We start from the raw sequence: 19,619 nt of genomic DNA, 5'->3' as shown, positions 1-19,619 counted from the left end.
CAAAACATTTTTGGGGATTACAAAAGCAGTGCACTATATAGGGAATAGGATGCAATTTGGCACGCAGAACTATCCATGAATGACACCCTAAATAACTGAAGCTAGAAAATCCAACAGTGATTAAATTATTCTATTTTGAACTCTTCTTCTAAGGCGGGACAGGACTTTGAATCCAAACTTCAAAGAGCAGAGAAACAAACAGACTGCCTTCATAAGAAAACCAAATTACCAGTGTTACAGAGAAATGTGTTTGATCCACATTCAAATGTGGTAAAATGCTAGACTTAAACCCCAGGCTACAACCTATGTGTGTGTGTCCTTAATTATGTATCTGTGTAAGTCTTAGATTGAGTGCATACATTTTCATACTGGTCACCCATGGGAATCGAACCCAAGACACTGGTGTTACAAGCCTCATGCTCTATAAACTGAGCCACAGCTACTAACCCCTGTGAAGGAAAACATCCAAACAAAACATGGAACAAGAACAAAACACAAAAAATGTGTGTGTGTGTGTGTGTGTGTGTATAAATCTTTTTGTATGCAAGTCATAAGTGTCTCTCTTTGTGTGATTGCACTCACTAACAACCCTGTGGAGGACTATATACACCAAACACAACGAGACTAGAACGAGAACATAGCCACCAAAGCCTCAACAATAATCAATGAATACCTGCTACAATACAATGACACAGCAAACAGCAAAGATCCGGAGTTGAAGACTACACAAAGACGGGATTAGCTCCATTAGTGGAGGAATCTGAAATGCAATTAACCTGCCGTGAGCACAGCAAAGCCTCCTCTCAGATTCCTGCTGTATGGCGCCGGACTGGGGGCCAGGGTGGACGAGAGAGGCAAATGGGGGTCACAGGTCTGCATCCCAAATGGCACCCTATTCCCTATATAGTGCACTGTTTTTGACCAGGGCCCATATAGTCTCTTCTCACCGCTGCTGTTAAGGGAGCATAGGGTTCTGGTCAAAAGTAGTACACTATATAGAGAATAGGGTGCCATTTAGGAGGTGCACAGGACCTCAGGAGACGTGACTAGAGAAGGTGGGGGCAGTAAAAGACTAGGCTACTGCCCTGAAGAATCCACCCTGCAGCAACTCATAAAGAGCAGAATGCAGAGGTCATAGGACCATATGGGTGGGGAGGGAGAAAGTGATAAGGTGAAGACCCCTAGCAGCTCCCTAACAATAGCCCCAATCTGAGCTGGTCATTCTGGGGCAGAAAGGTCTGAGCTGCTGGTATAGGGGGAGAAAGAGGTTAGAGAGAGAGAGAAAGAGAGAGAGAGAAAGAGAGACAGAAAGAGAGACAGTGAGAGAGTGAGAAAAAGAGAGAGAGAGAGAGAGAGAGAGAGAGAAAGAGAGTTAGAGAGAAAGAGAGAGCGCAGCAAGGGCAACCAGAGAAGAACATTGTAAATACAACCCATCATAATACTGTACATAGCCATAATATGACATTTGAAATGAGTCTATTCCTTTGACTGTAATGTTTCCTTTGACTGTAATGTTTCCTGTTAATTTTTTATTGATTATTTCACTTTTGTTTATTATCTATTTCAACATGTGTTTCCCATGCCAAGAGGAAATGAGAGAGAGACACACAGAGAGACAGAGAGAGAGAGAGAGAGACAGAGAGAGAGAGACAGAGAGAGAGAGAGAGACAGAGAGTGAGAGAGAGAGAGACAGAGAGTGAGAGAGAGAGAGACAGAGAGTGAGAGAGAGAGAGACAGAGAGTGAGAGAGAGAGAGAGAGAGAGAGAGAGAGAGAGAGAGAGAGAGAGAGAGAGAGAGAGAAAACAGAAAGAGAGAGAGAGAGACAGAGAGAGAGAGAGAAAGAAAGAAAGAGAAAGAGAGAGACAGAGAGAGAGGGAGAGAGACAGAGAGACAGATAGGGAGAGAGAGAGAGAGAGAGAAAGAAAGAGAAAGAGAAAGAGAAAGAGAGAGAGACAGAGACAGAGAGACAGAGAGACAGAGAAAGAGAGAAACACAGAGAGAGAGAGAGAGAGAGAGAGAGAGAGGGAGAGACAGAGAGACAGATAGGGAGAGAGAGAGAGAGAGAGAGAGAAAGAAAGAGAGACAGAGACAGAGAGACAGAGAGACAGAGAGACAGAGAAAGAGAGAAACACACAGAGAGAGAGAGAGAGAGAGAGAGAGAGAGAGAGAGAGAGAAAGAGAGTAGCAGGTTAGAGTTTTCCACTGCCTGTCTGGAATCTTTTTTTTATTGAGGGATTTTTCCTATTTTCTCTGTTAGCTAGGGGCCACCTGCTTTGTTGTCTCTTTTCCTTTCTTGTTGCTACTTTCACACACACACATACACAAACATATATATACACACACACACACACACACACACACACACACACACACACACACACACACACACACACACACACACACACACACACACACACACACACACACAGTGTCATTATGAATAGGAGCGAGGTGTAGCAACATGTAGGCCACCAAGAGGTAAATGGTGACTGTGTAAATGAATGACTAACCGACAGTAGAGAGGGACTGTGGGATTAGCCTGCTGACAATAGTCTGATTGAAAGACGTAGGTTGTACCCCAAATGGCACCCTATTTCCTATGGGCCTTGGTCAAAAGAAGTGCACTACATAGGGACTAGGGTACCATTTAGGACATATCCATAAGCCTAGCTGCTGAAATGTAATCACTCCCTTGAGAGGCTCCTAGCTCTCTGGTGAACAAAGCAAGACAGACAGCTTGTTTAGGTGAGCAGGTTTAAGTACATGCTCACCAAAAGACACGTTATCTCTGATGTAGTGCACTATCCATAGCTGCAGGAAGTAGGGGTGCTGGGGGAGCTGCAGAAAAAAAATCTGAATAAAAATTTAAAAAATCACAAAAAATGTTCTATATTTAATTTTTTTTGCAGGTCACTGGGTCTTTATTAGTCCTGTATTAGCGGACCGAATAGCCTTCTGTAGCGCAACAAAAAACATTCCCAAACATATTCCCGCAGTTATGGCACTAACTATGAAAGAAGGGTTCATGAGTTCATAGAAATTGGACTATTTTCTTTAAGATAAGGATGAAATTCATACGTGGAAAGACCTGCTTGTTTTTATTCTTTCAATGCAACATCCATATTGTCCTTTTATTTTACTACAAGGGTCATTCCACCAATTGGCTGCCTTTTGAGTACTGTGACTATTTTTTTCAGCAAATGTATACATTCTGTCATAAACAGAACATGTTCAAACTTAATAAAAGAATGAGTTCTCCCATCTCAACAGGTAAAAGAATGAGTTCTCCCATCTCAACAGGTAAAATAATGAGTTCTCCCATCTCAAAAGGTAAAAAAAAGACTATAGTAAGTTTCAAATAAAGTAACATGGTTGACCGTAACATGGTTGACTGTAACATTGTTGATGATTTTATTTCAGTCAGCCATGAATCCCCTTGTGACAGGGGGAATGGAAGCTTGTTGTGTGCAACAGGGAGTGGCAATTGAATGCAAGCGTCACAAATTAATTGAAATTGTTCAAACATTTCTAGCCTGTCTATGTGTAACAGGGTTGACTTGTTATACTTGACCGCTCGGTTTTCCACCACAAAACACCAGAAAATGGCCAAAAAGAGTAGAACTAGCTCACCTGTTTTTACACTACCATTAACTATTAGATGGTGAATGTTTCTTTATAAAATAATAATATTTAAAAGGAATAGTTTCACCATATTAAAATGACAGTTCAGTTCACGTAACAGGGTTGACCTTAAAATGAGGGACAGGTTGTTGTTTTTTTTACCTTAAAATAAATCACTAATCAGAAATAATCTTCAGAAATGACTATGTCAGAGCAAGAACATCACTAGGGCTTTACAATGACTGTGAAAACCTGGAGAAACGTTGGGGTTAAGTGGAGGGACATGACAAAATTTTGGCACTTTAGCAAATCTTTAATCATATAAAAAAACTGATTTATTGAATTTTTCATGTGGTCTAGATTAAAGGGCACGCAATTTAATATAACAGGCTTTTAGAATGTATAATTACTGCACAAGTTCTACTTAAAATAACACAGGGACGCAAAAGGCACTCGTTTCGTGGAACGACCCACAACCAGCTACAAAAAAGATGACTGACTAATTAAGCCACTTACAGTTTATTATTTTCATGCTGAACATTAAAGGAAATTATAGCTTGATTTATTATCTTGAGAATGTTCATCCAGGCACAATATGAAGCTTTATGACAGATTCTTCACTTTCCTACAATAACGCTCACTTAACAAATACAGCTTCTTTTCTAAAACTGAGGTTGTTACATAAAAAACTACAGGCAAAATATAGATACTGGCCTTGGGTTCAGTATACTGAGATTACAGTGGGAGACGGGGACCTCGTGGAGAACACACACAGGCCCCCAGCCTCTACATGCTCACAGTCACACACAAACTGTCAGCTTGGCGACTCACCATAGTACTGGTAGCTCAGGGCAAAAACAACTATGAGAGGCGATAGGCTTTTAGTCAACATTCTGTGATTGCTTTGTGTGTGTTTGTTTACTTTGAACAGGTGGGGGAACTTTGTTAATGGACGGAAACAATTGAGGTTGGAATTTTCCATTCAAACAAGACAAATCTGGCTCTAGATAATGTAGCACCTAGGAAACTGTGAGAATCGCTTTAACCACAAAATATCAAATTCATCTAAATTAACCTCTGTACAGCAAATACTAATTTTATACAGAAGACCAACTTTCCTTAGTATGATTTACATGTGACCACTTCTTCTTTATAAAATCTATTTTCTGAACAACAAAGCGAAGCGAGATGAAGAGACACACTTACCCATTTCAAGGTCCAACTGAAAAATACACCGTGAAAGAAACGCACCAGGAAAATGATCCTCTTTAAAACTTGTGATATTATTCCTAAAAAAAATACAAAAAGACTCCACACAAAATCCTTTAGTCCTTTAGCATAAAAGCTCAGTCAGTCTGCAGTCCGAGAGAGAGAGAGAGAGCGTGTGAAATAGCCCGGGTGGTTGGGGCTAGCCGCTACAGGTGGAGGCAAAGAAGTAGGGAAAGAAGGAAGGTTGCAGCACTTCAAATGAACTGCTCTCTAGTCTAGCTCCTCTGGCTGGAGCTTCTCGAACTGCCTGCCACTGCCTGGTCTCCTTGCTATGCTGTGTGAACAGGCCACCGTCCATAGAGATTCCACTGAATCCTGGGAGTCTTGCTGGGGTCACTGGAGCTCGATGTCTCCTGAGACACTCTCAACTGAATACCCACTGAGCTCTGAACAGGCCAGCCCAGCCACAGCCAATGCCCTAGTATGATGTCACAGGTGTTGAGTTTCAGACAGCATTTTGGGGGATGGGTTGTAAAGGGGCCTTGGCCAATTGGAGGGTTTGTTGACAAGTTTTATTCTACACAGGTAGAGCCAGACCTTCCCCCTCTCTCCCACTTCACCTGGCGCCAGAACAAAAGGGAAGGAGAGACAAACAGAGAGTGGGGGTGGGGAAGGGGATTCAGGTTAGGTTGTGTTGCTGACTATGGAGGAGTCGTTATTTGTGTGAAAACATGAATACGGACTCTCTCTAACCAGCTGTACTGCTAATCCGGTTTGCGAGGTGAAAGAGTTTAAAAGGAACATTAATTTTCAGTTCAAACTCAACCTGTCTGAACGAATAAAATAGCTATTATAAAGCTAAAGACCGTTCAAGAAGTGTCCCACTGGGCACAGACGTCAATTCAACTTTTATTCCACGTGGGATCAACGTAATTTCATTGAAATGACGTGGAAACAGTGTTGAGTCAACCAGTGTGTGCCCAGTGAGGTGTTATTGCTGCAAACTTTTATCCAAAGCATATTTTGTTGAGTTGAAGGAGCTAGTGAGAGTGCATTCCTGTGTTTACTTGAGCGAGGCACTACTGATTGCTTATGACTGAGTGGTGCTTCAACTGAACGTAGAATAACCCTCTGTGTCCGTTTTCACTTTCAACCTGTTTCCTGCAGCCTGTACAGTTCATGTATGTCTGTCAGTCAAGCTGAACTAAAACAGCACGCATTTCTTTGTTTCCTTGAGCTTGGTTGTGATCGCTTAGCACAGAATAAACCTTAGACTGCAAATATGATTTGAACATAGGTCTGGTAACAGCAGCATCTACTGCATCTACAACCCCTCTCTCTCTCTCAAGCCGAACTGAAAGAAAGCCCAGCTGTAATACTCCTGAGAGATGTCATGGTCATACTCCCACGGGGGCGTTGAGAGGAGGATTCATTACATCCTAATATCACACAACACATTTTCAAACTTCTCACATTACTCACAGACAGATTAACAAATGCCAGAAAAATGAGCTCCATACAATTTCACTGGGTCGAAAGAAACATGGAACATGAAAGTGTGTGTGTGTGTGTGTGTGTGTGTGTGTGTGTGTGTGTGTGTGTGTGTGTGTGTGTGTGTGAATGACCACCTGGCAAAGGAAGCAGATGAGGCTGGTGGCATTTCTTCCCCCATTCCAATTACATGGACACACACGCCCACACATGCACACACATACACACACAGGCCAGGGTTTCCATTAGCCAGTAATAGCCGGCTTTTGGACTATTAAAAAATAGAAAAGCCAATCATTTAAATTGGCGCCGTCCAATTGTCCAGGTGAAGAAAAAATCCCACTATGATTTTTTTTTTTGCCTATTCATTGACGAAAATACCAGTTGATGTAAATACATTTGAATGGTCATGCTTATCAGTCTATTGGTGAATTTGCATAATTTAATGAAATTAAATTGGCACGTGTACAGTATATTTGTTATGTATCTTATTCATCACACGTATACAGCATACAGACACAGAGCCTTTGAGCTGGAAATCTGCTACAGCAAATACACAGGCAACGGAAGGCAGTTTTCATCAACACGTCACACACCACTTTGCAATGAGCTGGAGGCAGAATAATTGTTTGAAACCTGAGCGTTTTACTACATATTTTGAGGTATGTGTTACCGTCCTTCAAAGTAGCCAAAATCAAACCATATCTGTGGCGGCAATTATTTTATATCAACTTTCTTTCATTGTCCAGTAGCCAAAAACACATCCTAGTCATATTAGAAACCCATGTAGTTGTTACATATCACATCTCCCCTCTTTCTAAATGTCTGCTGTCTTGTGCACAATGCTGCACTTATAATGTGAAGAAATAATAGTTTCTCAACATTTTAAGCTAAACGTTCTGATCTGTTCCATCAGCCTCCTTGCTTTTCCTATGTTTTGTCTATAGCTTAGGCCTAGTGGAAACACTTATCTCCCTCACTAGCTTTAAGCCCCAGCTGTCAGAGCAGCTCACAGATTACTGCACCTGTACATAGCCCATCTATAATTTAGCCCAAACAACTACCTCTCCCCCTACTGTATTTATTTATTTATTTTGTTCCTTTGCACCCCATTATTTCTATCTCTACTTTGCACATTCTTCCACTGCAAATCAACCATTCCAGTGTTTTACTTGCTATATTGTATTTACTTCGCCTTTACCTCCCTTATCTCACCTCATTTGCTCACATTGTATATAGACTTATTTTTCTACTGTATTATTGACTGTATGTTTGTTTATTCCATGTGTAACTCTGTGTTGTTGTATGTGTCGAACTGCTTTGCTTTATCTTGGCCAGGTCGCAATTGTAAATGAGAACTTGTTCTCAACTAGCCTACCTGGTTAAATAAAGGTGAAATAAAATGTAAAAAAATAAATACTGGTTGTATAAATTTGGGATCTCTCATCCCACAACTGTCCCTATTTCTTTCTCGACAAGCTGACCAATAGAATAGGTGAATTTTTCCTACTATGGGGGATAGTAGATTGACATAAGATAGTGATTTTTCTATTTGTTACTCATCTTGTTTGTGAGGAAAAGTAAATGTGGACATTTATTATAACATCTTCAAAGTGCACGGTAAGAACAACACACTTCATTGCATCCTCGACTTGCATGTTCTGTTAAAATGAATTACCATGATCTACATGTGATTTCTGTCACTCTGAGCACCGTGGTGGACGCCTTTATCAGGTTACGCACCCAATGCATATGGGTCCAGTCATTTTCTCAAATGTCCAGTAAATTAAAATGCTGCTGGTCACATCAGGCGCCTCATTTTCCTAACGGAAACGCTGACTCAGGCACACACTAACGCAGACGCACATGCACACACACACACACACAGGTCCGCTTGATAAGTAGCGTGAAGGGCTGGTTAATGACCGTCTCATAATCATGCTTTCAAAAACAATGTGTCAGGAGGAAATCCAGTCATCTGTGAAGAGGAACACTACCTCCCATGCCTACAGTTATGCTGCAACTTACTAAAGCAAGGATACGTGATAAAACAATTGAATTGAATGATAGACGGACACACACACACTCACACACACACACACACACACACACACACACACACACACACACACACACACACACACACACACATTTGGGGAACTGTAAATAGGCACACTCACAAGCTAGCTAATGTCGTCCTTAATTCTCACCATTATGTTGAGTGGCTATTAACTCACTATGTGCCACTAAAGGACGAGTGTTCACAGAGACCTTTCATTACTAGAGGGCTAGGGCTAAAAACAGCCTTTAAATGGAATGAAATGGTGCTGAGATCCTGAGAGTGAGAGAGAGACAGAGAGATAACGATAGAGTGAGAGAGAAACAGAGAGATAACGATAGTGAGAGAGAGAGAGAGAGAGAGAGAAACGGAGAGAGAAACAGAGAGGATAGAGAGAGAGAGACAGAGAGATAACGATAGAGTGAGAGAGAAACAGAGAGAACGATAGTGAGAGAGAGAGAGAGAGAGAGAGAGAGAGAGAAAGAGAGAGAGAGAGAAATGGAGAGAAACAAAGAGGATAGAGAGAGAGAGAGACAGAGAGATAATGATAGAGTGAGAGAGAAACAGAGAGAACGATAGTGAAAGAGAGAGAGAGAGAGAAAGAGAGAGAGAAACTGAGAGAGAAACAGAGAGGATAGAGAGAGAGAGACAGAGAGATAATGATAGAGTGAGAGAGAAACAGAGAGAACGATAGTGAGTGAGAGAGAGAAAGAGAGAGAAAGAGAGAGAGAAACGGAGAGAGAAACAGAGAGAGAGGATAGAGAGAGAGACAGAGAGAGAGACAGAGAGAGACGGAGAGAGAGAGCGGGAGAGGCAGAGGCAGAGGGAGAGAGAAGGTGGAAACTGAGCTGCACTTCCTAACCTCCTGCTAATGTATGACCATATTAGAGACACATATTTCCCTCAGATTACACAGACACACAAAGAATTTGAAAACAAATCCAATTTTGATAAACTCCCATATCTACTGGGTGAAATACCACAGTGTGCCATCACAGCAGCAAGATTTGTGACATGTTGTCACAAGAAAAGGGCAACCAGTGAAGAATAAACACCATTGTAAATACAACCTATATTTATGTTTATTTATTTTCCCTTTCGTACTTTAATTATTTGCAAATCATTACAGCACTGTATATACAGTATAAACTCAGCAAAAAAATAAACGTCCTCTCACTGTCAACTGCGTTTTTTTTCAGCAAAATAAATATTTGTATGAACATAACAAGATTCAACAACCGAGACATAAACTGAACAGGTTCCACAGACATGTGACTAACAGAAATTGAATAATGTATCCCTGAACAAAGGGGGAGTCAAAATCAAAAGTAACAGTCAGTATCTGGTGTGGCCACCAGCTGCATTAAGTACTGCAGTGCATCTCCTCCTCATGGACTGCACCAGATTTGCCAGTTCTTGCTGTGAGATGTTACCCCACTCTTCCACCAAGGCATCTGCAAGTTCCTGGATATTTCTGGGGGGAATGGCCCTAGCCCTCACCCTCCGATCCAACAGGTCCCAGACGTGCTCAATGGGATTGAGATCCGGGCTCTTCGTTGGCCAAGGCAGAAAACTGACATTCCTGTCTAGCAGGAAATCACGCACAGAACGAGCAGTATGGCTGGTGGCATTGTCATGCTGGAGGGTCATGTCAGGATGAACCTGTAGGAAGGGTACCACATGAGGGAGGAGGATGTCTTCCCTGTAACGCACAGCGCTGAGATTGCCTGCAATGACAACAAGCTCAGTCTGATGATGCTGTGACACAGAACATGACGGACCCTCCACCTCCAAATCGATCCCGCTCCAGAGTACAGGCCTCGGTGTAATGCTCATTCCTTCTACGATAAACGTGAATCAGACCATCACCAATTGGTGAGACAAAACCGCGACTCGTCAGTGAAGAGCACCTTTTGCCAGTCCTGTCTGGTCCAGCGACAGTGGGTTTGTGTCCATAGGCGACATTGTTGCCGGTGATGTCTAGTGAGGACCTGCCTTACAACAGGCCTACAAGCCCTCAGTCCAGCCTCTCTCAGCCTATTGCGGACAGTCTGAGCATTGATGGAGGGATTGTGAGTTCCTGGTGAAACACGGGCAGTTGTTGTTGCCATCTTGTACCTGTCCTGTAGGTGTGATTTTCGGATGTACCGATCCTGTGCAGGTGTTGTTACAAGTGGTCTGCCACTGTGAGGACGATCAGCTGTCCGTCCTGTCTCCCTGTAGCGCTGTCTTAGGCATCTCACAGTACGGACATTGCAATTTATTGCCCTGGCCACATCTGCAGTCCTCATGCCTCCTTGCAGCATGCCTAAGGCACGTTCACACAGATAAGCAGGGACACTGGGCATCTTTCTTTTGGTGTTTTTCAGAGTGAGTAGAAAGGCCTCTTTAGTGTCCTAAGTTTTCATAACTGAGAAGTTAATTGCCTACCGTCTGTAAGCTGTTAGTGTCTTACCACAGGTGCATGTTCATTAACTGTTTATGGTTCATTGAACAAGCAGGGAAACAGTGTTTAAACCCTTTATAATAAAGATCTTTGAAGTTATTTAGATTTTTACGAATTATCTTTGAAAGACAGGGTCCTAAAAAAGGGCTGTTTCTTTTTTTGCTGAGTTTACATAATATGGCACTTGACATGTCTTTATTCTTTTGGAACTTTGTGTAATGTTTACTGTTCTCCACTCTTCTAGCAAGGATGACTAGGAGTGTGTGTTATTGTCCTATGTACCATTGTGCATGGAGCAGAATGCAGACAACAAATAATTTTTCATGGGTTATCCCAGGAGGTATTGAAAAACTGGAGATGCATTTAAATAGCTGAATTAAAAGAGGAAATGTGTCAATGTAAAGGCACGTTGGGCAAAGCCAGAGCATCTGCTCTCCTCTCTCTCCTCCAGCTCTGCTCAGCACACGAACTGACTAAACAGGGCTGAGGAGGTACAGAGGAACACACACATGCCCCACAGCCTAGTCATCATGCACACATGTGAAAACACACATTGCACGAACGCACTCTCACACGCACACACACACGCTTCCCTGAGAGCTTGGCTGTCAGAGGAGTGGGTGGGCAGAAGTTGACATTCACCCAGTCTACCAACCAGGGCACCTTCAGCTTGTCTTCCTCTCTGTTGTCTCTGCTGTGGTAAGTGATGGTTGAGATCTTTTATTCCTCTGTTGAAATACATGATCATGATCATACAGAGGCAACTGATCACCATGCTTTTCTATAGGTTCTCTCCCTCTCTTCCCTTACAAGCTGCATTAGTCGAGGCAGGTATGGGTAGACACACACACATGGATGGAGCAGGCACACACACTCTTCATGTTGTGTGTGTGTATGCGTCTGAGTGCGTCAGGGCTCCTGCCTGTTCACCTGTTGGCTTTGTGGTGCCGTGTTATTTATTATCCTCCTCTCCCTGTTAGCTAACATAATTCAATATGAGAACACACACACACACACACACACACACACACACACACACACACACACACACACACACACACACACACACACACACACACACACACACACACACACACACACACACACACACACACAGTGAGCTAACATAATTCATTATGAGATTCATCCTATGCTCTCTGACTGGCTCTGCTGCGTTCTCATACCCTGTTGTTTCTCAGTCAGCTGAAGCACAGGGAGAACACAGAACAAACAAAATACCTTTAAACATTCAGACTTATTTTATTCTTCTGAGGACAATTAAAGAACGTTCAGCTGACTGGCCAGAGGAGCAGAGAAGAGAGGAGAAGAGAAAAGAGAAGAGAAAAGAGAAGAGGAGAAGACAGGAGAAAAGATGAACAAAGAGCCACTCTTTTTTTTAAATGAACAGAATGAATAAAAAAAGAGGAGAGGAGAAGAGATAAGAGAAGAGAGAGAAGAGAGAAGAGAGGAGAGAAGAGAGAGGAGAGAGAAGAGAGAAGAGAGGAGAAGAGAGAGAAGAGAGAAGAGAGGAGAGGAGAAGAGAAGAGAGATGAGATGTACAAAGAGCCCCTCGTCTAAAAACAAACAGAATGAATAACAAAAAGGATGAAGACAGGCAGCGCGGTGAGGTCACAGAGGTTAGTAGACTGTGTGTTTGTGTGTGTGTGTGTGTGTGTGTGTGTGTGTGTGTGTGTGTGTGTGTGTGATATTTGGGAGTCTTGACCATGTACATAGGCTGACAGTATGTGGCCTTCAGATTGCATAGGACAAAGGCAAAGCAGCTAGCAAGGTACTGCTCTGTGTCAGCTGTCATGAGCAGCCTTCTGTGTGGAGAAGAAATGTCCCTATATCCAGTGGTTTAAAGTACTTAAGTAAAAATACTTTCAAGTAACTTATTCCCTCAGGGGACAGTACCCCTGAGGGAAGTATACAGAAGTAATTTTTTAAATAAATTATTTTCTATTTTTTTTCTATTTTTTTTTAGGGTTAATCTAACCTGACCTGAAAAGTGAGCCTTTCAATGAAACGATTTTGTTTTCAAACCCTTATGAGACTGTTCCAGCAGACCTCCTGTCTTTTAGATCCTGCTGTTCACTTTCAGCCAGCTGAAGATGCTCTCCCATGGAAAGGAAGGGCTGTTGTGGCACCAAAATGGCTGAAAGTTGCCTGGGAATTGTCTCCTTTCTCCAAAAAGTTTAGTTTACCCCTGAAAATCTTAGTACATTAAACTGACAACTATGGATAAGACTGTTTAAGGCAAGCCTTGTTTTCCCTGCAATATATTCAAGTACTAATTGAGGATCCTCCTGATCCCCATTGTGGGTATGCTATTATACAGTTGTACTTCATTCTGGCAGTCTCCCTACACATTTGGAATGTTCTACTACTTTATCATGCACACACTTTTCATATTATGTGTATCCTAATAGCTTGATCTTGAGCATGTGTCCATAGCTACCATAGTGATCCCCTCAAGAGTTGCTACTTAAGTCGTTTTTTTGTGGTATCTGTACATTACTTTACTATTTATATTTTGACTACTTTTACTTCACTACACTCCTAAAGACAATTAGGTACTTTTTCCACCACTGTATATGTGCGTGACCTATGAAATGTTTGAATCCTTATTGACTGTAATGTGATTTTTGGATTCAAATAAAGTAATTAAAATGTGTGTGTGTGTGTGTTCCACCTGGTGTGTGGAGTTATTGGGAAGGCATCCAGTGGTGAACGCATAAATGGAATCACTGCATGGAGCAAGGGATGAATAGAGGGAGGGATAGAGGGAGGGAGGGAGGGATGAATAGAGGGAGGGATAGAGGGAGGGAGGGATAGAGGGAGGGAGGGAGGGATAGAGGGATGGAGGGAGGGATGGAGGGAGGGATAGATAGAGGGATGGATAGAGGGATGGGTAGAGGGATGGATAGAGGAGGGAGGGAGGGAGGGAGGGAGGGAGGGAGGGAGGGAGGGAGGGAGGGAGGGAGGGAGGGAGGGAGGGAGGGAGGGAGGGAGGGAGGGAGGGAGGGAGGGAGGGAGGGAGGGAGGGAGGGAGGGAGGGAGGGAGGGAGGGAGGGAGGGGGATGGATGGATAGAGGGATGGATAGAGGGATGGATAGAGGGAGGGAGGGATAGAGGGAGGGAGCGATAGAGGGATGGATAGAGGGAGGGAGGGAGGGATAGAGGGAGGGAGGGAGGGAGGGATGGATAGAGGGAGGGATAGAGGGAGGGAGGGATAAAGGGAGGGAGGGAGGGATGGATAGAGGGATGGATAGAGGGATGGATAGAGGGATGGGGAGGGATGGATAGAGGGATGGATAGAGGGAGGGATGGATAGAGGGATGGATAGAGGGAGGGAGGGATAGAGGGATGGAGGGATGGAGTGAGGGATGGATAGAGGGAGGGATGGAGGGAGGGAGGGAGGGATAGAGGGAGGGATGGAGGGAGGGAGGGATAGAGGGAGGGAGGGATGTGAGTTGGGAGGGAAGGAGAGATGTAGCGGCTATATGAGGTTAGAGAGGACACAGGGGTCATGGTAGATTTATGCTAGGGCTGTGTGATACTGTGGGATGCTGTGGGATGCAGGGAGGTGCCATTATCATCCACAGAATGCATTCAAATGTTCTTGCTCTAATTACGGATGCAGTTTCTTCCAGCACACTGGGATTCTGTCTCAAGGCTTGCTGTTGGCTCTCTGTCACAGATGAGAGGCACAATGGTTGCACTGACTCACACATTTCTTAAAATGGGCTAGCCCAGATTAGACCAGCCTAGCTCAACCCAGCTCAACCCAGCCCAGACTAGACCAGCCTAGCTCAACCCAGCTCAACCCAGCCCTACCCAGCCCTGCCCAGCTCAACCTAACCCAGCCCATCACAACCCAGCCCTTAACAGCCCAGCTCAGCACAGCACAGCCCAGCCCTGAACAGCCCAGCTCAGCACAGCCCACACCACTGCAGGCTTCTCAACCAGCCTGTGGCTGACCTCTGTCTGATACCACCATTCACTCTGGCTCTGTAGTTGTTGTAATTCTATCAACAGAAAATCATTCTCAAATGTAAAGCTAGCAAAGAATATTGATATTCATCAGCAGCAGATTGAGGAAGAAAGTAGCCTTGAAACATGTGTTAGTATCTACATTGCTATGCATAACCTTCACCTTCATAATGATCAGCCAGCCCACTAGAGTGAACTGTAACAGGCTGACTACAGCAGTCGCGTCGCGTTGCAAAATACATGTAGAAATCTATATTCTTCAATTATTGCATCCACACTGCTTGCGTGCGCCAATGAGCATCTGCATTGCCAAGGGCTAAAATAGAAGTCAGTTCTATTTGTGACGCAGATCGCACTGCAAGTCCTGCCTCTCCCATCTCCTCATTGGTTTATAGAAGCAGATGCCCACGTGCCATCTCCTCATTGGTTATACCCACGTGGGTGACTGAAAGACGAACGAGGTCATGGCGGTAATGCACCTAATTTGTGAAAGTTGCCAATCGCAATATAAAGTCAAGAGAAGAAAAGGCCGGAAAGGAGGAGAGATGACTAGAAACGATTCGCTTGACCGTTTTATGTGGATTAATTGGCAGAGTAGAGGACCTTGTGCATTTCAGGTAAAATAACAACTCAATGTTTATATCCCAGGACAAATTAGCTAGCAAGTGCAAGCTAGCTAGCTAAATTGCCATAAATGTTTAATGCTTTTCGAACCTGTCCCCAAATGTATGTAATTGGATCAGAGTTTATTTTTCTATGAACCTGAGGAGGAACCCAGTGAGGAAGGAGGGAGGTGTATTCACAGAATGGTCTTAGTAGGGATGCAAAGGGAGTTCACCATTTTGAAGTTTACCAGTAAACTACCATAATTTTGGTATCTTCAATGATTTCATATAATCTATCACAAGACATCTAGTGGCCCTTTTGGGTACTTCAGATTTTGACAGGTTTCTGTAATCATCTCTGGCCCTTTGTGTGGGAATATCACATGTACAATATATGAAATAGCCAAATAAGATTATAAAAATGTAATGACAAAGTTGTAAAATATTATCCTGAATATAAACCATCAACTTAGTGAATACCATAGGTGTTTAATATGAGGGTTTCAACATGAAATATCTTTCATATTTTTCACACACTTATTTATTTTACTATGTCAATGTTTATTTGTGGTTAATGTTTTGGCAATTGTGAAGATAAGTCAATAGTTGGAAGATTTGCAGAAATAATGGCATTGTTGATTAGATGCTTTGTCATTAATTAGGCTATTTTCTCTTGAACCATATGGTCTATCTACTAGAAACACAGATATAAAGAATTAATACTATTTATGAATAAATGCTTTTAAAGTGGTTATAATCAAGTCTAAATTACAGAAGTTACGATAGATTGCCAAAGATTGTCTGTTAATTACCTATTAACAAAGATTCCAGTAACTTTGGTAAATTACCAGTAGCTTTCAACTTTAGGCCTCAGCCTGAGTAGGACACCTGAGGAGGTAGGGAGGGAGGTGTATTGACGGAGTTGACTGTGCCTGAGTAGGACCCCTGAGGACAGAGGGAGGGAGGTGGGGCATGGAACGGCCCGAACTGATGAAGGACCGAGATGAGGAGAGAGGGAGGTGTGGGAATGGAACAGCCTAGCTGTTAAGTGTTCAGCACCATAACTATAGAATAAATGATTGACATGGTTGTCTCCATGCAGGCAGGCAGCATCATAACATATAATGCCTCTAACACAGTCAACAGGTTCTCTCAGGCTCTCCAGAGGCATCAGCATGTACTCATCAGCAGCAATCAGAGCAACACTGGCTACGTCCCAAATAGCACTCTATTCAATATAGTGCACTACTTTTGACCAGACCCATATGGCCTGGTCATCGGGCCCTGGTCAAAAGTAGTGCACTAAATAGGGAATAGGGTGCTATTTGGGATGCATTCACTATAACCTACACTTGAAGTTCCATGCTGATGATATTCAGCCAGGCAGTGGTGAGTCACACTCACAACACCCACATCTTCCATGGAAATCGAATCATAGGGGCCGCATTATTGAGGTGGTATCCAGGCAGGAAAATAGCTACCTGCATGTTTGCAATAACCAGGTGATGTCGGTAGTAACACTGTAGGTGGCTTGAAGGCATCATCAGCCCCTGGGAGAACTGAGAGCACCATTAGCTCCCATTTCCCTGAATAGAGCTGCTTCTCCTAACTTCAAGTACTGGCCTGCCTGTCTGTCTCCCCTAGAATATGCACTGAAGGGGAGCTTGTGGAGTCTAGGGAGAGATAAGGGTACACTGTTAAGAAGGGCGGGAAAGCGTTAGCAGCACAGAATAAAGACAACTTGTCTCTGCAACCCTACAGCAAGGCTGGGAGGGAGGATAAGTGATGCATCCCAAATGGCACCCTATTCCCTATACAGTGTGCTACTTTTGACCAGAGCCCTATAGGCACTATAAAGGGAAAAGGGTAGCATTTAAGACACATTCGAGTAGTCACGCCATGTGTTCTTAAAAAAATATATATCCTATTGTAGGGAAGGATTACAGGCATAACAAAGTTGTGTGATTCCTACAGGAAGTCACCTTTGACATGGTGCTACGGGCCGCTGATATTAACATTGCAAGGAGACAAGGAAGAGGGTCGCCAAGTCTCTGACCTCCATTGCTACTGATCACACAGAAGGTCACGGGGAGAGAGATGAATAATGGAGTTTCTGTGTGGCCACGGCAGACAAGACAGGACCTTGAATGAGTTGTGTGGGCAAGGGAGACAGAGGGTGGGAGAGAGGGAGAGAAACAACACTCCCTAAGGCAGAGGAGAGGTGAGGAGAAACAGGGTTTGCTGTTTTATTCCACACTGTAATGAGGCATGTGAAGAGAGAGAAGACAACTTGAAGGCTGTGTGGTTGGTAGGGTTGCACATTTTGGGGAAAATTCAGAGGTGGGAAAAAAACATAGTTAAGCAGTTAGATTTAAGATAATTTTTTAAAAATGAAACATATAGAAACAAGTAAATGAACACTTCTCAGTTATCAGGCTCAAGCAAGCTAAAACCCACATGGTAGCAAAAACTAACTAGCAGAAATTGTTAACAAGTTAGCAATGATTGAAACACACTTTGCTGTAGGCTACTATTTACTAGTTAACAAAAAATAATGTATGTCATATAAAATATATTCACCCAACCCATTATTGTAATCAAAACTTACCAGAAAGCATGTAGTCCTTAGCTCAGACAGTGTAGTAGTGTGGGCTCAGTAGCATCTCATTAGTGTGCAAGATCTTGAGAATCATCTGAACATGTGATGGAAGAATGCACTGTGCATGCAGAGTGTTGCAATTCCATTGAATTGGGGATAGTTTAACTAAAATATGCCACAATTCCTAGAATTGCCTTATGTGTATCCCACAAAAAAAGGTTCACTGTTGTAAGCTAACTTTTTGATGAATTTAAGCAAAATTCCCCAAATTCCAGGGCTTAACTTCCTATGGAAAATTGCAACCCTAGTGGTTGGGGAACTGAAGACTGAGCTTTTCTTCACATTGCTCCATTAGTACTTGCATTGTGACTCCACCTAGTTCGAGCTCCATTCCCAGTTTAATCAAATCTAATAGTGAGCCTGAAGCACAGAGTATTGTTGTGGCCAGTTATTGCCACTTCCTGCCTGCATCTCACAATTATGACCTCATCATGTTATCATTGACTTCTTTATAAACTCTTCCACTCAATTAGGTTTTATTCACTCAACTTCTGCCAGTCCATTAGGAATACAGCTTTACACTACAGGGAGAAGGTTTGCTCATCTTTGTAATAGGTATGTAAGGACGATAGAGCACTGTGGCTGTAGCAAACCCTTTTTTCAAATGTTCCGTTTGAATTTAGTTGTAGAATCCTAACTCTAAGCTGCTGATCAACAATATTGCAGTCTAGCTAACCCTTAAGTACCTGGTCCTTGATCTTAACATGGCCCAGTAGATCTTGAATAAACACCAACACAACAACTTCTCAAGAATATCTATATAATATCTATACAGATGGATTACCACGATGTGTACCTTGAGCCTGCGCTGATCAACTGGCAAGTGTCTTTACTGACATTTTCAACCTCTCAATGTCCGAGTCTGTAATACCAACATGTTTCAAGCAGACCACCATAGTCTCTGTGCCCAAGAACACTAAGGTAACCTGTCTAAATGGCTACCGACCTGTAGCGCTTCACGTCTGTAGCCAAGAAGTGCTTTGAAAGGCTGGTCATGGCTCACATCAACATCATAATCCCAGAAACTCTAGACCCACTCCAATTTGCATACCGCCCCAACAGATCCATATGTGACGCAATCTCTATTACACTCCACACTGCCATTTCCGACCTGGACAAAAGGAACACCAATGTGAGAATGCTATTCATTGACTACAGCTCAGCGTTAAAGACCATAGTGCCCTCTAAGCTCATCAATTAGCTAAGGACCCTGGGACTCAACACCTCCCTCTGCAACTGGATCCTGGACTTCCTGACGAGCCACACCCAGGTGGTTAGGGTAGGTAACAACACATCCGCCACGCTGATCCTCAACACAGGGGCCCCTCAGGGGTACGTGCTCAGTCCCCTCCTGTACTCCCTGTTCACTCATGACTGCACGGCCAGGCACAACTTCAACACCATCATTTGCCCATGACACAACAGTGTTAGGCCTGATCACCGACAACGACGAGACAGTCTATAGGGAGGTCAGAGACCTGGCCGTGTGGTGCGAGGACAACAACCTTTCCCTCAACTTGATCAAGACAAAGGAGA

The 19,619-nt window shown here is 43.2% G+C and overlaps 1 protein-coding gene across 11 annotated transcripts in view; it reads right to left on the bottom strand.

The window, feature by feature from the left end:
* The window catches only part of ptprfa (protein tyrosine phosphatase receptor type Fa), a 384,726-nt gene that overhangs the window by 278,823 nt on the left and 86,284 nt on the right, over positions 1-19,619 (bottom strand). For 9 of the 11 annotated variants that reach the window (XM_042322292.1, XM_042322296.1, XM_042322294.1 and 6 more), the window contains exon 1: positions 4,828-5,302. The exons of 1 other annotated variant lie outside the window; for it this stretch is intronic. The gene's annotated coding sequence lies outside the window, so the exon portion shown is untranslated. Of the gene's footprint in view, positions 1-4,827; positions 5,303-19,619 lie in introns of those variants that run through there. One more of the 11 variants, XM_042322301.1, reaches the window with a different exon arrangement.

The sequence above is a fragment of the Oncorhynchus tshawytscha genome, linkage group LG05 (genome assembly GCF_018296145.1).
Source record: "Oncorhynchus tshawytscha isolate Ot180627B linkage group LG05, Otsh_v2.0, whole genome shotgun sequence".
NCBI classification, from domain to species: domain Eukaryota; kingdom Metazoa; phylum Chordata; class Actinopteri; order Salmoniformes; family Salmonidae; genus Oncorhynchus; species Oncorhynchus tshawytscha.
This window is presented reverse-complemented; position numbering and strand designations above follow the sequence as displayed.